Source organism: Macaca fascicularis, chromosome 12, assembly GCF_037993035.2.
Source record: "Macaca fascicularis isolate 582-1 chromosome 12, T2T-MFA8v1.1".
Classification (NCBI taxonomy): Eukaryota; Metazoa; Chordata; class Mammalia; order Primates; family Cercopithecidae; genus Macaca; species Macaca fascicularis.
Genome location: NC_088386.1, coordinates 134,792,084 through 134,816,553, shown reverse-complemented (window position 1 = coordinate 134,816,553; position 24,470 = coordinate 134,792,084). Strand labels below are relative to the sequence as shown.

At 52.4% G+C, this 24,470-nt stretch overlaps 1 protein-coding gene across 1 annotated transcript in view; it reads right to left on the bottom strand.

The window, feature by feature from the left end:
- Window positions 1-226: 226 nt before the first annotated feature.
- TWIST2 (twist family bHLH transcription factor 2) overlaps window positions 227-24,470 on the bottom strand; it is a 61,851-nt gene continuing 37,607 nt past the window's right edge. The window contains exon 2 of the mRNA XM_005574801.5: window positions 227-923. The gene's annotated coding sequence lies outside the window, so the exon portion shown is untranslated. The remainder of the gene's footprint in view (window positions 924-24,470) is intronic.

Below are 24,470 nucleotides of genomic sequence, written 5' to 3'. Positions count from 1 at the left end.
GCTGAGGCCCCCTCTGCTCTCCCAGGCCCGGGTCTGTTCACACTGGCAACCATGTTAGAGTTGGTAGTTTCTAGAAATTTCTGCAATTATGCACCGCATAAAACGTCTCACATCCTCTCTCGTGCCTTTTAAAGTGAAGCAATACTGATTCCTGGGACCTGTTCTGACTCTCAGGCCATGCCCGGGGCTGCGAAGTGGAGATGAGAACAGAGATGGGGAGACCATGGCTGCGCGGAAGGTCTTTATTTTTCCTGGGTGGGGAGCAGGATACACAGCCACGCTGCAGTCACTTAGCTTGTAAAAATATCTCAATAAATAAAACAAACAAGCAACATATACACTGAACAGAGAATATTTTTTTTTAAATGGCTAGCCGAGCAAATCATGGAGAAAGAAAAAGAATAGCGGCATGAAAATAAGAATTCCAGGCTGACTTGAAACAATCATGCAGAGGCTCGGGGGAGGGGAAGGAACTCGGGGGTCCTCTTCTGAGAGCCTTGGTCCAGTTTCAACAGAATTGTACAAGAATGCATTTCTGTTTTATTAAAAAAATAGACATTAAAAAAGGCACTTAGAGGGAAATACAAATTCAAAATCCAAATCCTCGTAAATGTGTTCCTGAATCTAGACATTTTCAGAAAGAATAAGCCTCCCCCAAAACATAAGACCCAGAAGAAAAATCCCAACAGAGACAAGATGACCATGACAACATCACCAGCAAGAGGGCTGGGAGTGCCCTTCCTATGTGGGGACCGTCCTGGGGGAGGACGGGAGCCCGGGTCTTCTGTCCGATGTCACTGCTGTCCCCTCTCTCGACGCTGGTGGAGGGCAGAGGTGAGGGCCTCCTGAGGTTGTTCAGGTTTCAGAAGTTACAGACTCGAATGCATCCCAATTCCACTTGCGCTGCCGACGCGACGGACAGCCTGGAAGATAAGGAAGGGAGACGGTGAGATAAGGCCGCCTCGCTCGGCATCCTGCAGGATTGTCCTGAGACCGTCCGTCCCAAGGCTGGGTGGGACGGGACACGGGGCAGGCCCTGAGAGAGCTGGCTCTGTTCTACTCAACGCTCCTCCCAAAAGACACGGGACAGGTGACTGCTACGGGGCCAGCCCAAGCTTCTGCAACCCCTGCCCCCAGGGCCAGGCCAAGCCCAGAGCACCCTTTCCCACCCCCCAGGGCCCTTTCCTGCCTCCGAGTGCACTCTCTCTCACACTCACCGCCCCTAGGCCTCTCCCTGGCCAGTGCTCGGCATGGCCGTGAATGCTGTCTGGCTGTGGGTGAGCCCCTCAGAACAGGCTGCCTGGGGACAAGATGTGCACACTGGCCCTATCCAGGCCTGAGGGAGCTGTGGGGTTTTGGGCAGCAGAGGGCTGTGTTTCAGGAGGACGACGCAGAGAAATGGGTCAGCCGCTGGGGGGAGCTCTCTACGGCGGATTCTTGCTTTAAAATTTGTGCTTTTGACACAGATTCACAGGAAGTTGCAAAAACAACATAGAGATGTCCCATGTGCCTTTCATGCAGCTTCCACACCCACAAACACACCCCACCCCCACATACACACACACACACACCACACAAACATGCCACACACTACACACACCACGCAAACATACCACACACTACCATACACCCCACACTGCACATACACACCACATACGCATACCACACACACAAACACACCACATTGCCACGTATACACACAAACACACTACACACACCACACACACTATACACACCACGTAAACATACCACACACTACCATACACCCCACACTGCACATACACACCACATACACATACCACACACACGAACACACCACACTGCCACGTACACACACACTACACACACGACACACCACACTATGCACACCACATGCCACACAAACACACCACACCCGCACATACAAACACACACCACATACACCACACACCACACAAACATACCGCATACTACACACACACCCCACACTGTACATACACACCACATACACATACCACACACACAAACACACCACACTGCCACGTACACACACACACTACACACACCACACACACTATACATACCATGCAAACATACCACACACTACCATACACCCCACACTGTACATACCCACCACATACACATACCACACACACAAACACACCACACAACCACGTACACACACAAACACACTACACACACCACACACCACACTACACACACCACACACCACACAAACACACCACACCCCCACATACACACACACACCACACACACCCCGCACTGTACATACACACCACATACACACACACAAACACACCACACCCCGACATACACACAAACACATCACATACACCACACATCGCACACTACACACCCACCCTACACTGTACATACACACCACATACACACGCAAACACATACCACACACACAAACACACCACACCCCCACATGCACACACAAACACATACCACACACCACAAACACACCGCATACTACACACACCCCACACACTGCACAAACATATTACATACATATCCACACAGACGATATACCACGTTATATACCACACATACAATGGTGTCACCATGTCACACCCAAGCATCTTACACCAGTAGACACCAACAGCTTATTCATATATCACTCGTGTGGGTGCGTGTGGTGTGTGTTTGTGTGTGGGGGGTTGTTGAGGGTGCGTGTGGTGTGGAGTATGTATATGTGGTATATAGTGTGCAGTGTACATGGTACATGTGTATGCATGTGGTATGTTTGTGTAGTGTGTGTAATGTGTGGTATGTTTGTGTGGTGTGTGGGCTATGTGGTTTGTGTGTGTATGTGGGGGTGTGGTGTGTTTGTGTGTGTGGTATGTGTTTGTGTGTGTATGTGGCGTCTATGTACAGTGTGAAGTGTGTGTGTAGGGTGTGATATGTGTGGTGTATGTGGTGTGTGTTTGTGTGGGGGGTTATGTGTGGTGTGGGATATGTATATGTGGTATATAGTGGGCAGTGTGTATGGTATGTTATCTATGTGTATGTGGTATGTCTGTGTGTGTGTTGTATGTTTTTATGGTGTGTGGTATATGTGGCGTGAGTTTGTGTGTGTATATGGGAGTGTGGTGTGCTTGTGTGTGTATGTAGTGTGTGGTATGTTTGTATGGTGTATGGTGTATGTGGTGTGTGTTTGTGTGTGTGTATGTGGGGGTGTGGTGTGTTTGTGTGGTATGTGTGTGTCTATGTGGTGTGTATGTGCAATGTGGGATGTGTGTGTAGTGTGTGGTTTGTGTGCCGCGTGATGTGTGTTTGTGTGTGGTGGTGTATGTGGTGTGTGTTTGCATGTGGGGGTGTGGTGTGTTTGTGTGTGGTATGGGTGTGTATGTGGTGTGTATGTACAGTGTGGGGAGTGTGTGTAGTATGTGGTATATTTGTGTGGTGCATGGTGTGTGTTTATGTGTGTACGTGGGTATGTGGAGTGTGTGTGTTTTTGTGTGTGTATTGTGTGTTTGCGTGTGAGTGGCATATGTGTACTTCCTGCAGTTTCATCATGCGTGTTGTTTCCTGCACCCCCCACTGTGATCAAGACACACAATTCTTCCAGCCCCACAAGGTCCCCTCCTGCCACACAAATGACTTCCAAGCGCACTTGTGGGCCAATCCAACTGTGGGTGTGCCAGGCTCGGTGCAGCTCCGGGCTGCAACCTGCTGTCCCAAGCGCCTTGGAGGAAGAACCCACTCAGGCGCTACCCAGAGCCTTGTTCCCACCTGCAGGGGAAGGAGACCCAGGCAGGAGGAAAGTCCAGGTCCTCCAGGAAGCCGGGGTGGAGACCCCGACGCCGCACCGCCCTCTGTGCCCGCCAAGCTCAAAGAGAAGGTGCTGGGAGGTGGCCGGGGCCAGCGTCTGAGACCCAGGGTGCACAGGGATGTGGTGTCATAAGCCCAAGGTCTTGGGGCACTGCAGTGGGGCCCACAGGGCAGGGGACATACCACTGGCATCAGCCCTTGGTCGGGGGTGTGGCGAACACAGGTGGGCCCCGCACCGCGCCCCAGGGCTGCTTCTGCCACACACCCAGGCCAGCCTGCAGCAGCCCCCAAGCTGTGTTGCTGTCCTGCCGGGTGACCTGAGCTCTAGCAAGGATCTCTGAAGATTCGCCCTGAGCCCCGGGACCTTTGCTGCCCACCACAGGGCCTGGCCCATGTTAGGACTCACTCCCATGCCCGTGGCACAAACATGAGAATAGCCAATTGACCGGCAGAGCTCGTGGGAGGCCAGTGTTCAGCGAGAATGTGTTCAGCGAGAATTATTAGAGAGCTCCCCTCAGCTAAGGGGCAAACCAGCGCGACAAGACCCTCCTCCCCGAGAGGGGCTGAGCGTGGTGGGAGGGGTGGGTGTCGGCCCAGAGGCAGGCATGGGCTCCCCAAGGCAGCCGCCAGGAGAGGGGCCACCATGAGGATTCTGCTGCAGGGAAGGAGGTCCAGGGAGGCCCCAGGCACTGGGGACAGGATGTGGAAGCCACATGTGGAAGCTGGAGGAACGTGTGATGTGGTGCTCGGTGACATCGTGTGTCTGCGTCTGTGAGTGTGCCCACTAATGTGAGAGCGTGTGAGTAGGAAAAAATATCCAGAAGTGTCAGTGTGTGTCCATGTGCAAGTTGTGTAAATTGCATGTATGAGTGTGTGCATCATGTAAGGTGGTCTGTGTGTGTGTCAGTGTGTGTGTGTGTGTCTCTGTGAGCATGCGCATCCATGAAGTCTGTGTGTCCCTGTGGGAGTGTCAGTGTGCACGTGTGTGTGTGTGTGTGCATCCGTGTGTGTGTGTTTCCCGTGGAAGTGATAGTGTGTATGTGAGTGTGTACATCCATGTGAGTGGGTCCGTGTATGTGTCTGTGTGTGTGTGTGTAAGCATGTCCATCCTCATGAGTGGGTCTGTGTGTGTCCCTGTGGGAGTGTCAGTGTGTAGGTGTGTCTCTGTGTGAGTGTATGCATCCGTGTGTGTGTGTTTCCCCGTGGCAGTGCTAATGTTCATGTTTGTGAGTGTGTACATCCATGTGAGTGGGTCCGTGTATGTGTGTGTGTGTTTGTGTAAGCACGTCCGTCCTCATGAGTGGGTCTGTGCGTGTCCCTGTGGGAGTGTCAGTGTGTAGGTGTGTCTCTGTGTGAGTGTGTGCATCCGTGTGTGTGTTTTCCTGTGGAAGTGCTAATGTGCATGTTTGTTTGTGTGTACATCCATGTGAGTGGGTCCGTTTGTCAGTGTGTGTGTGTATTTAAGCATGTACCTCCTCGTGAGTGGGTCTGTGTGTGTTCCCATGGGAGTGTCAGTGTGCATGTTTTTGTGTGGGTGTGTGCATCTGTGTGCGTGGGTCCGTGTGTGTCCCTGTGGGCGTGGGTGTCTGATGCTACACAGCAGTGTGTAAGGGGGATGTGTGGTTCTGCTCCTTCACCCCCAGCCCTCTCCCAACCCCAAGCCCCAGGCTTCACCCCAGCAGCCTATATCCTCAGAGAACTCCAGGAACATTTACTGAACCAAGGCAAGGGTCTGAAAAGGCCAAGACATATTTCCCCCGAAACCCATGCATACCCCACACACACACACACACACACACAACTTTTCAAAGTTCAGAGCACTCCAAATATTTAAGCCTTTTTTAAGTGGTCCTGGGCAGAAAGTCAAAGGCTGCTCTCTCTTGGAGAATGTGGTTGTAATTAGATAATTAATAAGGGGGGGGGTAGAGAAAGCTAAATGGAAGCCTTCCTCAGTGGGAGGAAATAATTACCACAGCTTTTGATATATGAGCTGAACCAACCCTCCAAGGGGAAATACCGTATCATCCATGAAAAGCCAAAAATGACAGGGGCCGTCCCCTGGCCAGTGGTGGGTTTCAGGGTTTGCTTCACATGCCCGAGGGGACCCAGGCTCAGGCAGAAACGGGTGGCAGGTTCATTAGTCTTCTTGACCGAGAGCCTCCGGGCCTGGCCCCCTTGATGTCACCCTGACCCCAGCCATGTCTGCTGACATGGGCCGCGTTCTCTGCAACAAATGTAAAACATCTGGGGCTGGGGAGTGCCTCCTGCATACACAGGCCACCTGGAACTGTGTGCATGCATCCTGCGTGCAGTTACCTCCCTGTATCTGCCTGCCTGGGCCGGGAGTGGGGGGGTGGGTGGAGCTGCAGAGCTGTGGCTGGACCAAGAGGGTGCCTCAGTTGTCTCTTCCACACCAGACCGGGCCCTAATGGGCAGGTGAAAGGCCCCATTCAACTCTATATCCCCAAGGTCTAACAAAGGGACAGAAGCATTAAGGAAAAAGCTAGGAGAGGCAGGGTGGGCCAAGGGAGACAGGTTTTACTCTAAGGCCATTTATCCATCTCCTCACCTGTTCACCCGTGCAGCCACCCAGCTACCTACTTCTTCCTTCCTTCCTTCCTTCCTTCCTTCGTTCTTTCCTTCCCGCCTTCCTTCCTTCTTTCTCTTTCTTTTCTTTCTTTTCTCTTCTTTTTCTTTCTTTCTCTTTCTCTTTCTTTCTTTCTCTTTCTTTTTCTTTCTTTCCTTCTCTTTCTTTCTTTCCTTTTCCTTCCTTCCTTCCATCTTTCCATCCATCCATTTATTCACTGATCCATTCACTGATCTACCACCCACCCTTCATTCCCTCCACCCATCCATTCATCTATCCATCCTTCCTTCCTTTTATCCATTTATCCTTTCACCAACTCATTCATTTTTCCCTTTCTTCCTTCCTTCCTTCCTTCTTCTTCCTTCCTTCTTCCTCCCTTCTATCTTTACTCCCTTTCTTCCTTCCATTCCTGCAACATATTTGAGCATCTATCATTGCCAGGAATGCTGCCAGTTGTTGAAAAAGCTGAGATGAATCAGAGAAATCTAGCAGGGCAGAAGCATGTTTGTAAGCAACTAGAACACAGAGAAGACACGAATCAGTTTGTAAAGTGCAGGTAGACTCTACAGCAGAAAGGGAAGGGCAAAGTACCGTAGACACTGTTGGATGGTCAGAACCAGCATGGCAGGGAAGAAGGCTGAGGGGTGAGCACACATGTGAAATCTCCTCTAGTCAGACACACACACACGAACACGCACACAGACACACGCACATACACCCAGCACACACATACCCCACATTACACACACCTCACATTAGACACACCTCACATTAGACACACACTACCTCAAACACACCTCACGTCACACACACTACATCACACATCCCACATCACACACACACCTCACATTAGACACACCCCACATCACACACACACTGTATCACACACACACCTCACATCACACACTACCTCAAGCATACCTCACCTCACACACACTACATCACACATCCCACATCACACACCTCACATTAGACACACACCACATCACACACACCTCACATCACACACACTACATCACACATCCCACTTCACACACACACCTCACATTAGACACACCTCACATTAGACACACCCCACATCACACACACACTGTATCACACACACACCTCACATCACACACTACCTCAAACATACCTCACTTCACACACACTACATCACACATCCCACATCATACACACATCATACACACACACCCCACATCACACACATCTCACATCACACACACACATCACACCTGCCCCACATCACACACACACACCACACACCTCACATCAAGCACATACCCCACATCACACATACACCCCACATCACACACACACCTCACATCACACACACCTCACATCATGCACACCTCACATCACACACACCCCCACCACACACCCCACACACTACATCACGCTCATACTCCACATCACACACCCACATCACACACTCTACATCACACACACACCCCACATCACACAGACATCACACACCTCACATCACACATGAACCCCACATCACACACACAGGCACACACCACACACACCCCACACTACATCCATACCTACATCATACCCCCCCACACCACACACACTCCACATCACATACAAACCCCACACCACACACACTCCACATCACATACAAACCCCACACCACACACATACATCAGACACACTCCAATTCAAACAACCCCAACACCACACAACCCCTACACCACACACGCTACACCACACACACTACATCACACACACACCCCACATCACACACACTACATCACGCACAACTCACATTACACATGAACCCCACATCGCACACACACTCACACACCACACACACACACCCCACACGACATCCACACCTACATCACACACACCCCCCACACACTCCACATCACACACACACCTCACACCACACACATACATACCCCAATTCACATACATCCCATATCACACACATATCACACACACATACACCCTGATTAACACAAACCCCACACCACACACACCACATCACACACACCACATCACACACACATACTCCACATCACACATACCCCATCTCTCTCACACACATACATTACATACACACACCATTACACACCCGAGGTTCCACCAGGGGACCCTGGAGGGGCAAAAGTGAGGATCAGGGCTCAGAATCTGGCCACAGAAGCATGGGCTGTGACCACTGTCCACATCACGGAGCGGATGTCCAGGACATTCACTACCCTGAGCTTTCCCTGCCTTTCCTCAGCCCCTGGCATCACAGCAGAGGAGACTTTGCCTCCACAGGATCCTGGCATTGCCCAGTTCACATGAAAGGGACTGCCACCTGGCAGTCTGCTCTCATCCCCACCTTCTCTCCCTCCCCCACCACACCCTCAACCCTGAGCTTCCAGATGCTCAGGGCTAGGGAACGTGCCAGGGTGAGATCACAGCAGAGTTCACAGACGTGGAGAAGTCCCAGCTGCCAGCCACCCCCATGGGTCTCAATGGGTCCTGGCCACCCCACAAGGCCAGTCCTCTCTTCTCCTGAGTGCCTGGTGGGCACAGTCCTTCAGTGGGGGCTCTCAGTCCCCTGCCGAGTCTGGACACAGCCTCCTGACCCCTCAGACACCCACCTCAGCCACCCCGAGTCGACCAGAGGTATGGAACCGCTCAGTGTGATCAGTGAGACCTGCCATCGGCGTGAGCGCACAACAGATAAGGAGACACCTCAGGGACCCGAGGGCCACTCAGGGGCACCTGCAGGCTGAACACCTAGCAGAGGCCTCTGAACAGGGAGGCAGCCTCAGAGCAGCAGAATTCACCCTCCAAGGAGGGACCTGGATAAAACCAGAATTGTCTGCTTTAAAAAAAGGAACCATTAGGAAACAAAACAAGGACTGCTGGAAACGACAAAACAAATACAAGGAGAAGTTTTAAAAATTTTAAAAATGAAAAAAAACTAATAAATCAGAGACCACTCCTAGAAGTCTCCCAGCATGCTGAGCAAAAGGCAAAGAAAGCCGGGCACGGTGGCTCATGCCTGTAATCCCAGCACCTTGGGAGGCCAAGGCGGGCGGATCACTTGAGGTCAGGAGTTTGAGACCAGCCTGGCCAACATGGTGAAACACTGTCTCTACTAAAAATACAAAAATTAGCCAGCATGGTTGGCATGCACCTGTAATCCCAGCTACTCCAGAGGCTAAGGCATGAGAACACTTGAACCCAGGAGGCAGAGGTTGCAGTGAGCCAAGATTGTGCCACTGTACTCCAGCCTGGGCAATGGAGCGAGACTCAAAAAAAAAAAAAAAAAGTGAAGGAGAACGGATGGGGCAGAGGAACGTGTCTCAGGATTATCTTCAGATTATCAGGATAATCTTCAGATTAAAAGAGAACACCAAGTTCCAGGAAGGAAAACAAGAGGAGGGGCAACCCAGCTGAATCACGAAGAAATCTCTAGACTCTAAGAGTAGGGCAACCTCCTACGGCTTCCAGACCTAGACAGCCAGCAGACGTGTGCTGGCTTCCCACGAGCTCACCACCCCCACTCAGTGACACTCCCAGGATGTCCAGAGTGTTGGTGGAAAGAGCAGGGCAGCCCGGAAAGTCCATACCCAGTGAGTCCAGGGACCATGCGGGAGAGCGAGAGAAGCAGTACAGCCACAGAATGTGCACCGCTCAGCGGCTGCTTCTAGGAAATTCCCCTAGAAATGCCTTCTGTCCAAAGGAAAGGTATTCCTGGGGCTACTTTGTCTGCAAGTATGACAACAAATGACGGGCTAATCCCCCAGTGCAAAACAAACAAATAAGAATGTTCGGGAGAAGGAAACAGGCTGTAAGGAAAATCTTGAGAGACTCACGGTCAACTTGAGGCAGGAGTCCGGGGGGTGTATAACACCTAGAGCTGCCGGTCACACCGGGCACATCTGTAGGTCCCTGGTCACCCCAAGCTTCCGTTTGCCCAGTCACACAACGAATAAGGACAGCAGGAGCCAGACGGACACCAGGCAGTTGGATTCGTGAACTCACACTCTTAATTCTTATGCTGTCGGAGTTACCAAACTCACCCAAGGAAAGTAGGAAACCCAAATGTATCGATAACCATCAGGCACGTGGACCAGGTTACCAAAGGCCTGTATCTACGCCACAAAGAATAACAAACCCGCTTGTTTTATAAGAGAATTAAATAGAACTTTCTATGAACAGACAATTCCCATCTATATTAAACTATTCCAGAACCTAAAGATGAAGGACCACTTCCCATTTTATTATTTATTTATATCTCTTTCTTTCTTTCTTTCTTTTTAAAGACTTTATTTTCTTGAAGTACTTCAGGTTCACAGCAAAATTAAGAGGATGGTCCAGAGATTTCCCATATACCCTCTGCTCCCACCCATATCCAGCATCCTCCATAAAAAGACGACACAGTTTGGACACCTGACAGCATCAGAACCAAAGGCTAGAACGTTGCCGCCTGTGAATCTAAATACAAAAAATCCTAAGACATTAGCAAATCAAGTCAAATCAGGTATTTAAAGAATCAATTCCGGTGGCCGGGCGCGGTGGCTCAAGCCTGTAATCCCAGCACTTTGGGAGGCCGAGACGGGCGGATCACGAGGTCAGGAGATCGAGACCATCCTGGCTAACACGGTGAAACCCCGTCTCTACTAAAAAATACAAAAAACTAGCCGGGCGCGGTGGCGGGCGCCTGTAGTCCCAGCTACTCGGGAGGCTGAGGCAGGAGAATGGCGTGAACCCGGGAGGCGGAGCTTGCAGTGAGCTGAGATCCGGCCATTGCACTCCAGCCTGGGCGGCAGAGCGAGACTCCGTCTCAAAAAAAAAAAAAAAAAAAAAAAAAAAAAAAGAATCAATTCCGGATGACTAAGAAGGGTTTATTTCAGGAATACAGAACGTTTACCATTCGGAAATCTGTGAAAGGAGGGACGGTGAGGGCATGCCGGGATGGGCACGGAGAGGGATGTTTGCAATTCCAAGGCTGGGTTTCCTGAGCCGTCCCTGAGACGGTCCCTGGAGCCTGGCCCCAGTCTGAAGCCCAGCTACCACTCTCTGTGGCGCAGCCTTGGGAAAGTGGCTTCACCTGTCTAGCTCTCAGTTTCCACCTCTGCAAAACACCTAAGGGGGGTCACAATAGGACGTGCTGCATTGGTGCTGTGAGGGCTCAATGAGCTACTTCACTGGAAAGGCTTGGCCTTGCCTGGTCTATGGTCAACATGCGTGTCACCAAAAGAACAGGAGCCCAAGAGGGCAAGGAGCTGTTTTCTTCCCCAACTGGGTCTAGAACAGCTCCTGGCACTTCATAGGTGCTCACTAAATATTTGTTGAAAGAGGGACTACAACGAAGAGACCAGAGAGAAACCAGCAGCTGAAGCCTTAGGGATACCGGGACCGTGCAGATCAAGCAGGTGGCTCCCGTGGCCGGTGGGCACATGGCTTGGCAGGCCAAGGCCAGGACCGGATAGATGATGGACAGGGCTGTAAATACCAACAGCAAAGAGGCCAGTAACACTGGGCCGCGCCAGGTTGGACACTGGAGGGCAGCAGGGCACAGATGGCAGCCTCTGCCCACCTTCTAACCCAGGCACATACTATGTAGGGGAGCAGTCATCGGTCACATTGCCCAACCACCACACAGTGCCAAGGGGCCCACCAGAAGCCAGCGCTGGAGCTGCCTGACCACAGGCTTCCAAATAACAAAGCTGCGGCCGAGTGAGCCTGGGCAGACAGAAAGACCACAAGACACAAGGACCAGGACCCTCTGCCAACTTCTCCCTGGGCCTCCCCTCCAGGGCTTTGCCCAGCCAGCCCCCACCCCAACGGAAGCCTCAAAGCCCTTAGCACAAGGGCACGATCTGGAAGGCTGGGCCGACATGGGTGCCTTCTCCCTACAGTGTCAGAGCACTCACCCCCCACTCAGGGGAGAGGAAGGAGAAAGTAAGGCCAGCCCCCCAGGGCAGCTGTGCCCAAGGAGCTCTCGCCCACACTGCGCCCACCCTGAACTGTGTCTCAGGAGGGGCTGGCGGGAACCTCCCTTTTGTACCAATCCAACAGACCCAAGCGACCTCTGCATCCACAACAGCCTCACGGGCATTCTAAGTTCTTGCTACCCAGAAGTTGGTCACCCGACCAGCAATAGCACCATTCCCCGGGAGCTTTCAGAGACGTGGTCTCGGGCCTTGGAGCCTCAAAGTCAACATCTGCACTTTGGCAAAATCTCCAGTTCTTCTAAGACGTTTTTTGGGCAGAAAGACGAGGCTCAACCTATCCAGCCTTGTCATTCACCTCCCGTGACAATTCAGCCCTGCTGAGAGGGATCAGCTGAGGCTGGGCCATACTGTCACACAGCTGGTTAGAGGCAGGATGCTCCCTGCTCGGGGCTGACCCCATCCCCAGCACCCAGGCCCCGAGATTGCGTTCACCAGCTGCAGTTCCTCCGAAGGGCCCTGACACACCCTCTAGCCCTCTTGAGACAGTCTCAGGCAGGCAGGAGGGCCTGGGGGCAGGCCGGACACTCAGTGGACACAGCTGTGCACCCAGGCCGAGTCCAGCCCTGTGGACCATGCCTCAGTGATCACCCACCCAATGGGCAGGCATCAGGGTGCCAGCAGCAGGCCCCGTGGGGACTCTCGGGAGAGTCCCTCCTGCTCTGCCGAACGGTTTCCTTGTTCCATCTGGGTAAGGGTTCAAAGAGACCATTGGCCACCGAGGGCTGGACGGCTCCAGGGAGGCTCCCAGCTTGCTGCCAGTCCGGGCTGGGATGGGCAGTGCCAGCATGAAGCTGGCCACCTCCACTCCAGAGCCTCCTCCCCAGTGCACTGTCTTTTTGACAAATGCCTTGTCCAGAGGCGGGGGAGGAAATGCAGAGTGCTGCTTTCATGGTAGAGAGTGTGACGCCTCCTTCCAGGCCACATCTGCACAGCGAGCGCTAAGCAGGGCAGGGGACCTCGGAGGCTGAGCAGCTGAGCACAAGGCTGGCCCTGAGCAGGAGAAGCCACCCGTCACTAGGGAGCCAGGCATCAGGGTGGCCTGGGTTGGTGGGGCCTGGCATGCCAGGAAGCCAGCTGCCCTGCCACCCTTGCTGGGTGCTGTAGGGGAAAGGTGGCAAGGGGGGCCCACTTGGTAAAAAGGCAGGTGTCTTTGGGGGCCAGGCTCCCCTCCTCCTGGCCAATCTCTGTGGCTCCTCCAGCTGTGAGCAAGTCCTGGAAGCTTGGGGCACACGGGGGCAGAGGGGTGTGCAGAGGACAGAAAATCACAAGGGAAACAGCAAAAGCTTGCCATCCCCCCTTAGCCCCACCACAGGACCGTCTAAGAATCAGTGTCTGCACCCAAGGCAGAAGTGTGGCAGGAGGAATGCAGGGACACCATGGCTGACGGCGACTTTCGAAGGGGGCGTTAGAGGATTTGGTGAATATTTCTATGGGATGATGATGAGCCTTAGAGGAAAGGGATGGAAAGCAGGCTCTATTCTCTCTTAGAAGCAAATGGGAATCAGGAAACAATCGGAATTCTGAGATTAATTTGTTTTTTACAACGTTCCCCTGAATGGCTCTGCCAGGGTGCCAGTCACTCCTTCACCCGGGTGCCTCCCTCCCCTTAGGGGTGTGCCTACCTTTCTCCAAACTGAAGCAGTGACTATTACAGGCAGGACCCTCTGGTCTCCGTTTGCGGGCTCCGAATGGAAGCCTCTGCCATGTGATTCTCAGCAGACCAGTGAGTGACAGGGAGGCCACCACGTGCCCACGGTACTCCAAGAAATGGGCCAGAGCTAAAATCCCAGAGCATGTGTGTGTGTGGCAGGGGCTGGCCCCATTCCCCTCTGGAAAGTCAGGCCTTCCCAGGAAAGACTGCATGGGTGAGATACCCTCACTCACACCCCAAAGTTCCTAGGGTGTCTGCTGGTCACAGAGAAATGTACTAGGCGCTGCCTGCTCTGAGCTCTTACGGGGCCTTGATGATTTTTGCGACAAGTGGCTCAGGACGTGGTCAGGTGGCAGCCTGATACTAGGGAACCAGCTGGTGACTTGGGATAAGTCACATCCCACCCCACGTTTCTGTGACCCAGGTTCCTCCATCTGCTCAGGACACTGAGCAGGCCAGTGCTCAGCTGGCCTCTGAAAGGACACTGCTTAGCCAGGTGGCCTCCAGAGGGACTTCCAGCACCACTAGCTTGAAATGGGGTCCTGCAGGGTGCCTGTTATTCCAGCACAGCCTAGTGGCCCTGGGGATAGTGGCCTGTTTGCTCCCCATGCTATGGATGTCTCCCTCCCATGCTATCTGCATCCCTCTCTGCTTTGATGGCACCCCAGGCACGCTTTCAGATGTCCCACACACGGGGCATTCGCCGTCAGGATGTGGAGGGCCAGTAGACAGGGTGAAGTCAGGCGAGGACTGCCGAGCCCGTCTTCCGGATCCCTCCCCTCTCTCCTGCCTTCATGACTCATGCCTCTGACCCCGGCTTGCCTGCTGCGCCTGAGAAGGAGAAATCCTGCTGGGAATGTGGGAATGACCGTATTTACGACGCCGGGGCTCCCGGTGGCTATTGGCCTGGCCTGGCCCCTCCAGGGGAGCAAGGACTTCACGCCAGCTGGAAGCCAGGCTGTCTCTCTCCCTCAGCTTGGGCTTGGCTTCAGGGACTCAGGCTGACTGTGCTTGGAATGGCCTATCTGGCAAGGAGGAGTCAGCCCAAGGAAACCAGGGGAGAGGGCAAGCTTGTCTGCAGCGGACCAGGCCGGCTCCCTCCTGCTTGGAGCCCCCAGCACCACTGCGGGAGGGGCCACCCTGCAGAGCCGCTCCCTGTCCACCTGGCAACCCCCAGGCTCTCCAGGGCGGGCTCTGCCGGGGCTGAGGCTGCAGGGTCTGACCCATCCCTCAGGATCCGCCCCACCCTCTTCCTCTCTGCGAGACCTTCCCGTTTCCCCACGATGAGCATCCTGGGAGCACTGCCAAGGGACCCCTCCCAACTTTCAGAGATAGCGAGGGCTGGCCGGCCACGAGAAGCCAGACGGCAAGAGAGCATTCCACCTCTCCCAGTACCTGGGGCCTCCAAGTCCCGGAACCCCTTAACTTCTCCAGATGCCACCAAATTCAGTCGCCAAATAAAACCCAAGAGTGGAAGACGGTGGAACACAAATTGCCCTGTGGTCCCTGTCCAGCTGGTGGTGCTGGACGCCCCTCTGGAGGCCATCTGGCCAAGCAGTGCCTTTTCAGACACAGAGAGACTGGGGCCACAGGAAGGTGAGGAAGGGCCTGACATACTCACCAAGCAGGTGCAGAATCTCCCCCAGAATATGCAGGTCAACTAAGCCCTGGGCTGGAAATACCTTTTGTATCCACAGCACTTATACACTGGTCCAAACCCGGGGCATGAACTTTACAAATGTCTTTTCACAGAGCACATGAATTCCTGAAGACACAGCCCTCCCAGCGACAGCAGCAGCAGCAGCTAACAAAAGTATGGACAGAAAGGCTGCCGGTGTAGGGCACTCTGCCCAACGCAGGCACGTGAAGGCGAGTAGGACAAGGCCCCTTCCTTAGCCAGCTCACAGTTCATTTGGGGAGACAAGCAGCGGAACAAATCACTATCACAAAACTGTACTAGCAAAGGTATAAGAAAAGTACATTCAGGTCTGCAACAGTCTTGTTCTAAAATATAAATATATTATAAATATAGGTGATGACTGCAAAAGTTTTATTACGATAAAGAGATTACAAGGTCCACAATAAACATACAGGGAAGGTGACAGTTATGTTTCTGAGGGTTTGGAGAGCTCGTCACAGAATTCGGGATTGCAGCCAGGTCTTCAAGGAGGTCAGTTCCGGTTGAGAGGGATGGAAGGGCCTCGTGGGCACAGGCAGAGATGGGAGGCACAGCCAGGAGGGTGGGGAGAGGGAGTTGGGGATAAAGAGAGCATTGACTCTGGGGAGGGGGCAGGAATTGGCAGGACTCCCCAAGACGACAGGGAGGCTGGGAAAGGTTCGGGGGTCCACAGACACCATCAGATCTGCCTGTCAGAGACAGCTGTGGCTGGCAAGGGACTGACCCCAAAGTGGGCCCGGGCAGGGCGGCTCCCCCAGTGGCCCAGAAGGAGGCCAAGACCACACGGAGACAGCAGCTGTGCAGGCAGGGCGGCAAGGGGCCACCCACCAGACACAGTGACCCACTGAGTGTGGGGGTGGCGAGGGGCGGCTGAGGGGTCCCGCTTGGGTGGCTGGGTGCATCCTGACCCAGAAGCTAGACTCAGATCTAGAGAGGAGGAGTTATCTCGGGAGCAACAAGACCTGTGTCAGCCACGTGGAGCTGCTGGAGTCCTCAGGACACCGTGAAGGGCAAGTCCATTCAGCAAAGGGACATGCCGGGAACCCCAGAAGAGGGTGGGGGCTTCGGAGGCCGATTCTCTAGACTGAGGCCAACTTTATTCTCCCCTGGGAGAGAGGAGGAATCGGCATAGAGGTTGAGATACTTGCTTTGCTAGGATTTGAACCCAGGCCTCTGGATTCCAAAGATGGGCTCAGATTCCTGATCTACACTTCCATCCATGGCAGAACTGGAGGAGGCAAATACTTAGGGGCAAGCGGAGGGGGAGGCTGGGAAGAAGCTATCTCACAGGAGAGGCAGGGCCGGGGAGAACTGACACCAGGGGGTATCAAGGGAGGGCTCATGAGCACCACCCCCTGCTAGCAGGAGGACCAGGCGTCAGAAAGGTCACCAGGGTCCAGGACTTCAGAAGGGCAGGCTCAGCCGGGTGCAGGCTGCTGCAGAGGCCGGGGGTCGGCACTTCCACACTTTTGATGGGACAGCGAATGTGCCAGAAGCTGCGAACAATGGCTGTCGGTGCTCGGCGCTTCCTGAGTGCCGGGCCCCACACTGTATGTCTGGGATTCGGCTGAAGGCTCTCATCCATCTCACGCAATCAGTGCTCCCCTGTTCCATGTTCTGAGCCTGAGCACACGGAGGCTTTGAGAGGCAGGAAGCCACTCTGCCCAGAGAGCGGAGGAACAAAGCCCTGGGAATTAAACCCAGGTGTCCAGGCTCCGGGGCCTGTTTTCAGAGTGGCGAGGCACAGGCTGTGCTTCTGGGGAGTGCAGAGCCTGGAAAGTATGGCAGAATGATTCTGGGACTGTCTCCCTTGAACACATTTTAAATGGGGGATATAAAACTGTTCTGAATAATTAAACAACACTGACCATAAGCCATAGCTGTAACTAAGGCCAGTTTTTAGTTCTTCAAATTAATCCTGAAAAATAGGCTGTTTTTAAAATGCGAAACTGTTTACAAGAGTAATTCTACTTAAATCTATTTCAGTGGGCAGTCTTTTTTTCAAATGCCTCTGATAAAATAAGCTACTTTTGAATTTTTTTGCATCTATTCACCTATATTCAGAAGAATGCAAAAACCTAAGGAATGGCAGGAATCCTACTATAGTTCAATGCCGGGTCCCACAAATCCCTGGGAACCCCGATTTCAGCTGAAGGTGTGGCAGAGGTGCTTTTAGGCCTGCAGAGTTGGAGTTTCTGGCAGAGCAGCTGGGAGCGTGGTTAACCAGGCCTTTCTGCAACAGGGACAGGCCTTTTGCTCCCCAGGCTCTGGACTCAGTTACTTTTAGCCTATTTCAGATACTCAAACTTCTGCACCACATGAATAAAACAAAGCTCTGTTGAGAAACACATCATATTAAGAAACCAACTAGCACACACTAAGTGTTGACGACTTTGCCTCAGTTAAGGTAAAATCAGCTAGTGGAGGCCTGTAGTGGTGACTGAAAAAAACATATTAGAAGGCCGAGTGCGGCGGCTCACCCCTGTAATCCTAGCACTTTGGGAGGCTGAGGCAGGCGGATTCCTTGATTTCAGGAGTTCAAGACCAGCCTGGGCAACACAGTGAAACCCCGTCTCTACTAAAATACAAAAAACTAGCTGGGTGAGGTGGCGGCGCCTGTAGATCTAGCTACTCGGAGGCTGAGGCAGGAGAATTGCTTGAATCTGGGAGGCGGAGGTTGTAGTGAGCCGAGAACATGCCATTGCACTGCACTGCAGCCTGGGTGACAGAGCGAGACTCCATTAAAAAAAAAAAAACAAAACACACAAAACAAAACGGATGAACAAACAAAAAGGCATATTAGAGGGAAAAAGTAAATTTCAGGGGCAGGACAGGGTGAGTGAACAGCCCAGGCTGGACAGGTGACTGGGGAAGGTCCTGGTTGGTGACTGGCGAAGCACCTGTGTGTCTTCTCCTCACGTGTAACACGTGGCGCAGCGCACATGCACCCGGGCCATGGCCCCCTCCTCATGCCGCTCTGCATTTCCACCTGGACCTCTGTTTCTCTCTGTCCTGAGGTGTGCGGGCTCTCAGGTGTCTGTGTTCCACCGTGGGGTTAGCCGGAGTCTCATCGACTGAGTCCTGGGGGAGGACTCACCTGGTTGCCCGGCTCAGCCCATGTAGAGTCAGGGACTCAACGGCAGGTGGGAGTGGCTGCTGCAGGCGGGTCCAGTCCACACACCCGCACATAACAGAACACAGAACCCGCATGGCTCAGCAGCAAGCGCGAGCTGAAGAGGAAGGGATGAGTGGTCAGCGGCTCCACGAACGAGCTCCAGGGCTAAATTTCAGTGGTCCCGCCTTAGGTCCTGTCTTGGGCAGGTGCATAAATACAGCTTGTCCTGCAGAGCCCAATATCCTCCCACACTCAGTGGCTGCTCATTCACACAGAAAGACATCCCCGCGGACTCCGCAGACCCAGCGCTTGGGTCTCTAGGGGCAAACAGAGGAAGGCAGTGAGGCAGCAGAGACACGGAGAACAGCAGGGCTTTTGGACTCAAGCCTGGAAAATGTGCAGGCCTCTGTCTTCCCAGCTTCCAGCTCCCAGAGTGAGGGTGCTGTCAGCCAGCCGAGGCTGACCCCTGACCCTCGAACCTCCATGCTTTCTTGTCGTGAGGCCCCCACCTGCCTTTCAGGACCTCAGCCTCCTCCTGGGGGAAGCCGTTCCCCTGTTCACATGCCTCCTAGATCTGCCAGGGGAAGGATGTTTGCCAGACTCTCCTCTCACCCTCCAGCTCCCCCTACACTGAAACACAGACACCTGGGAGCCTGCAGGCCTCAGGACAGCACAGAGAGACACACAAGTCCAGGCCGAAATGCAGACCAGCACAAGGAAAGGTCCACGCCAGCCAGTCCCCAGGTTCCTGTTGAGGAGACACACAGGTGCTTGGCCAATCATCAGCCATGACCAGTGATATCTCCACCGGGTGCAGTGAGGGCACAGGGCCCAGAGGCCGTTGACAAGCACAGCTCTGCCCTCCACTGAGAGAGGTTTACCAGGAGTCCGACTGCTCCCGATAGGGTCAAGGTGGCCTCGACGATCCTAAGAGCACCTGGAGCTGGGGACGGCTCTGGAAAACGTGTTGGAGATCTCCTGCATCAGACTCGAACAAAAGGCTGCAATTCCTGACATTTCATTTTTGAGATCAGACTGTGAATGTCATGATCCACAAATCTAATCAGCGTCCTCCTTCTAAAAGTGGCGTGAACTGCAGAACTGACAGCCGGGCCGAGCCGAACCTCAGGGGATCCAAGAATGGCAGTGAAAGTGCACGGATTCTTATCAGCCCACGAAAAGCCGGCAAGGTCCCGGGGTGCAGGTGAGAACACACCGTGGCATCTGAGAACTTGAAGGAGTCAAGTGTCTCAGTGCTGTTTGTGATGACGGTGGGTGGAACAACTTCAGTCCGGGAAGGGCAGACCCTGGGAGAACAGATCCCCCACAGCCTTCTCAGGCTGTCTTTGATGTGAGAGCTTAGAGACTAATCCCCCTGCCCCAGAAGACTCGCAGCCTCAAGGATCAAGTAAAGAGATATAGAAATATACTCATGATTACTCAATTTTTAAAAATTCGACACTCCTGCAATAAAACCCCATGTTTATAAACTGTAGCATGTTCCAACAAGTCTTATGGCATTTGTTTTTATTTTCAACGTGTTTTTGAATATTCTGTATTTTCCTAAACAGTGAATTTTTTCTCCAGAACTAGCAAATGACATGAATGAGAGTTAGCCACACACGTGCACACACATTTCTGGTCATGCTTCTGGAACAAAAATCCTAAGTGGGCAAGGTTCACCTGGATTGTGGCTACAGAATGCATTCCCTTTTTTTTACAAGCCTGGTGCAATCGCGAGCTCTCAGTGGCCATCTCCTAAGCTGAGGACGCCTTCATACCTGATGGGGAGGTGCTGGACTTTCGCCCAGGCTCTGGAGGGTGCCTGCCCTGCCCAGGCCGGGGTGAGCTCTTGCTGTGCCGGTCCTGCACAGAGCGGCGGTCAGCGTCTGTGGGGATACAGCCTGGAGTGGCCACAAGCATGGCAGGTGGCCTGGCTGACCCCAGCCCAACGGGCTCCTGACATCCCTGGTGCTGTCACCTCCCTGGCCGTGTGCAGAGGCCAGTGCAGGACTTTGCTCTGGATGTTCCACTGCCCCAGGTGAATCTCACTTTCCAGGGATGTCTTTAAGAATGTATCCTCCATGCAGCTCTCCTTGAAAACTAAGCACTGGGAGCAGGCTCCCCTTGGCGCATTTGCCCTCCCTGGGACTTCTGTGAAAGCACAGGCCGGGCTGGGCAGCCTCCACCCAGGCAGCACTTCCCTCCAGCAAGCCAGGCGCCCTCGCCAACAGGTGGGTTCTTGCACTTACATATCATCCTTGGCAATCCATTTCTCATCTACAAAATGGGCTGGTACTACCTGCCCTGCAAGGGGGAGAACACGGAGCAGGTGCTCACTTCATGTTAAGAAATCTGTAATGAACGCACTGAGTATCAGAGCATCAGAGCAGTCATTTACAAATGCGGCCACCAGTCTGTGAGGGGTGGAATCCCACTCCATGTTACGACTGCATTGGGGCTGTAGAGGACTATTCACTGCAGCTTAGATAACTCAGGTAACTATGAAGGAATATACACAAATATAATTTTCTTTGAGATGAGACAACTCAACAACAAATACCTATCATGCACAGAGTGCGCACGGAGCTCTGCTCCGGACCCAAGAAACACAGGGATGGCCTGGAGAGAGTGTGGGCTCTGGAAGTGCAGGCTGGCAATGACTTTAGGGTCTTTGGTATTTATACACCTGGTGTACACATATTTGTACACACCCACCATTCACAGTCTATGTATATATGGTCCACATATATGTGTGTGTGTGTGTATATATGTATGTACCATATATACATGCAGATACTCATATACACACACTGCTTCTCTAAGAAGGGCCACCCTTGTCCCAAGTTTGCCTGAGTCATGATTTACTGAGTTCATGGTTTGAGGGTGGAGACTTTATACTCACATTGTTCCTAACCAGTCCACGATTCACAAGTCAGTGTAATTTGGGGAACTGAATGACAGTCCTATCAAACCTGGCTCTTCTTTTGGGCTGGACTTCTAAGACTGGCTCCAGGAGTCCTCTGTGGGATCCAGGGCTCCAGGGATGACCACTTCCTACCCTATGATGCCTGCTGCCACTCTGGGAATGTGTGGCTAGGACATGCCCAAGGATGACACTGCAATTTTTTTAAGAGAACATTTACAACCCCTGCGTGTCAAAGAACATTTCCAGTCTCCTCTCTGCTGGAATCAGCCTGGGCAGTCATTTGTGGGAATCTTATATGCACGTGTGACATGCATAGCTGTGTATTTTTCCAAATATTCCCATTTACTTCTTCATGAGTTGCCACAATATTCCTGAGTTTGAAAGCCAGAAATGACTAATTTTAGGTGAAATACAGCAGAGCTAAGATCTAGGGAGCCTGAACAGGACTTTGCCGTTATTATGCAAGCTGAGTAGCGAACTGAAGTCTCCAAATGCTTGCTACAATATTTCTGACTAAACCAGGGGCTACGACTCCTTACACAGGACTCATCCTTTCCTTAAATGGCCATTTTTAATGCATGTAATTACCATTTAAACTTCATCTCCACATCCTAGGGTAATTTCTTTTGCTAACACAGACCCCACGAATATACAGAGTGGTGTGTCAAAGTCGATGTTTATAAGGGAATCCAGCCATCTACTTTCAATCCTTGATCCAGAAATCCACCTCCCTCCTAGGTTGTCTTTAATCAAGCTTTGTCAATAAATAGATGTGATGCAGATGTTCTGTTCAGTTTTAAAGAATTCAGGTTGAATCTGCTTTAAAACAAAGCACTGCCCTGCAATCAAACAAGAAGGATGAAAGTGAGTAGAGGCAAGAATACTTCAACAAAGCCTGAAATGGAGACAAGACTCTAAAAACAGGGCAGTAGACCCTGAGCCAAAGATAAGAATTCAAATAGCGCTTAGGCAAAGTGCAAAATGGTTACATCTCTCAACATCCTAACATTTGAGTTACTTGAAAGAAATCTGGGAAATAGAGCCACATTTAGTAAATAACACATGAAGCTATGGTTACAGCTTGGGAACATTTTGTGATTTGTAAAAAACTTGAGTGAAAAGTGCCTTTCGGAACTGAGCTCCTCTCACATGAATTTTAAATGGCCCGCCCATTTCACAGGCAAAGTCCACCTGCATAAGGTTTTCAGGACAACACGAGAGGCGGCTGTGGGTTATGAGATGGTTTTCCTGCTCATGTCGGTGCTGTATCAGGCAGAACAAGTTAGGCTTCACGCTGCAACACAGAAGGCCCTGAATCTCAGGAGGTTCATGTAGCAGTCATTTGCTTCTTGCTCATCCAGGTTGGCAGGGACTCTGCTCCACTCAGTCATGAAGGGACTCAGGCTGGTAGAGCCTCCACGGTCTTGAGAACCTGTGGCCTCTTCAGGCACTTGGGGCAGCAGAAGAGACCTGGCATCCTGCACACAGCTTCTTCCGTACGTTAGCCTGGAAGCTCTGCCGAGGCTTCCTCCCAAAGCTCATTGGCTGGAACTAGTCCTGTGGTCCTGCCTAACCACAGGGGCTCTGAGGAGCGTGAAGGGAGAGAGTCAGCTTTCCAGGAGACCACCGAGTCTGCCTCCAGGGCCAAAGCAAGAGTTTGAAAACAAAGGATTGTCTAAAACAAACAAAAAGTCATTTATAGACGGCATTTGAGGAACTGATAACTTAATTGCACTAATTTCAGCCAAATGCCAGGATTTGATTCCGAAAAATGCCCAGAGCACCAGAATCTGGCCGGAGGAGTGTAAGTCTCATGTGGAAAGAGATGGAGAGAGCGAGATGCTGAATGAGCCCATGAAAAAGCTTAACTGCCCAACATCAACAGAGACAGAGGATTCAATTGGTAATGAGGGAGTCATACTCATTCAGTTACCTTCATGGTCTATTGAGATGACGTGGCAGGGTGGAAGGGAGGAAAAGAGGGTTATTACCGGGCGCCCCTCTGTGTCCTCTTCCTCCTCTAAGAGGAAAGACACCAAGATAGTGTTGGTGGTATCACTGGTGTGCAGGCTCCAATGGGCATGAGTACCCCTAGGAGCTCAAATGATAAGAGTCAGCACCGGACTCTCTGCTTCATGGTCCAAGACATTGGTGAAGGTTCCTTTTCTGAACTTGAAAAAAAAAACTCCAAGATGCATGAGTGGATTTGCCTTTCCCCGAAGCCCTCTTGTGGCATCTCTGTCCTGGGTTGCTGCAAATGATTCAAGTGTATTCTTAGCCATTACTAATGTGCTCACTCCTGCCAGCGTTTCGAGGGCTGTCTTGGCCACACGCTGCCTCCTCTTCCTCTTCGCTCCCTTTGGTAGCAGAAGGTTTGTCAATGGCAGCATCATTCAGAATCTCCTCTGGTGGGAAGAGTCTCTTGTTACTGGAAATCTGTGGTGTGAACAGAGCCCCCACTGCCCAAACACATGGCCCTTCCAACGCTGCACTCCCACCTGCCCTCCCTCTCCACCCTTCGCTCCACTCAACTCGTAAGAATCAATCACTCACCAAGGTGAAGCCTGGAGCCTCAAACCTCCCATGTCCCCGGGACTCCGGACAACAGTCCAGAAGTGTACTTCCTTAGATTTGGGGTGAGGTGAGCTCGCTTTGGGGAAGGGAATACCATGTACACATGTGCTCATCTTTAAGGCACTAGCAACCCTTATGGCATCTTCTGAGAGGAATTCGAATTCTCCCTCATACTGTGTATGAGGGACCA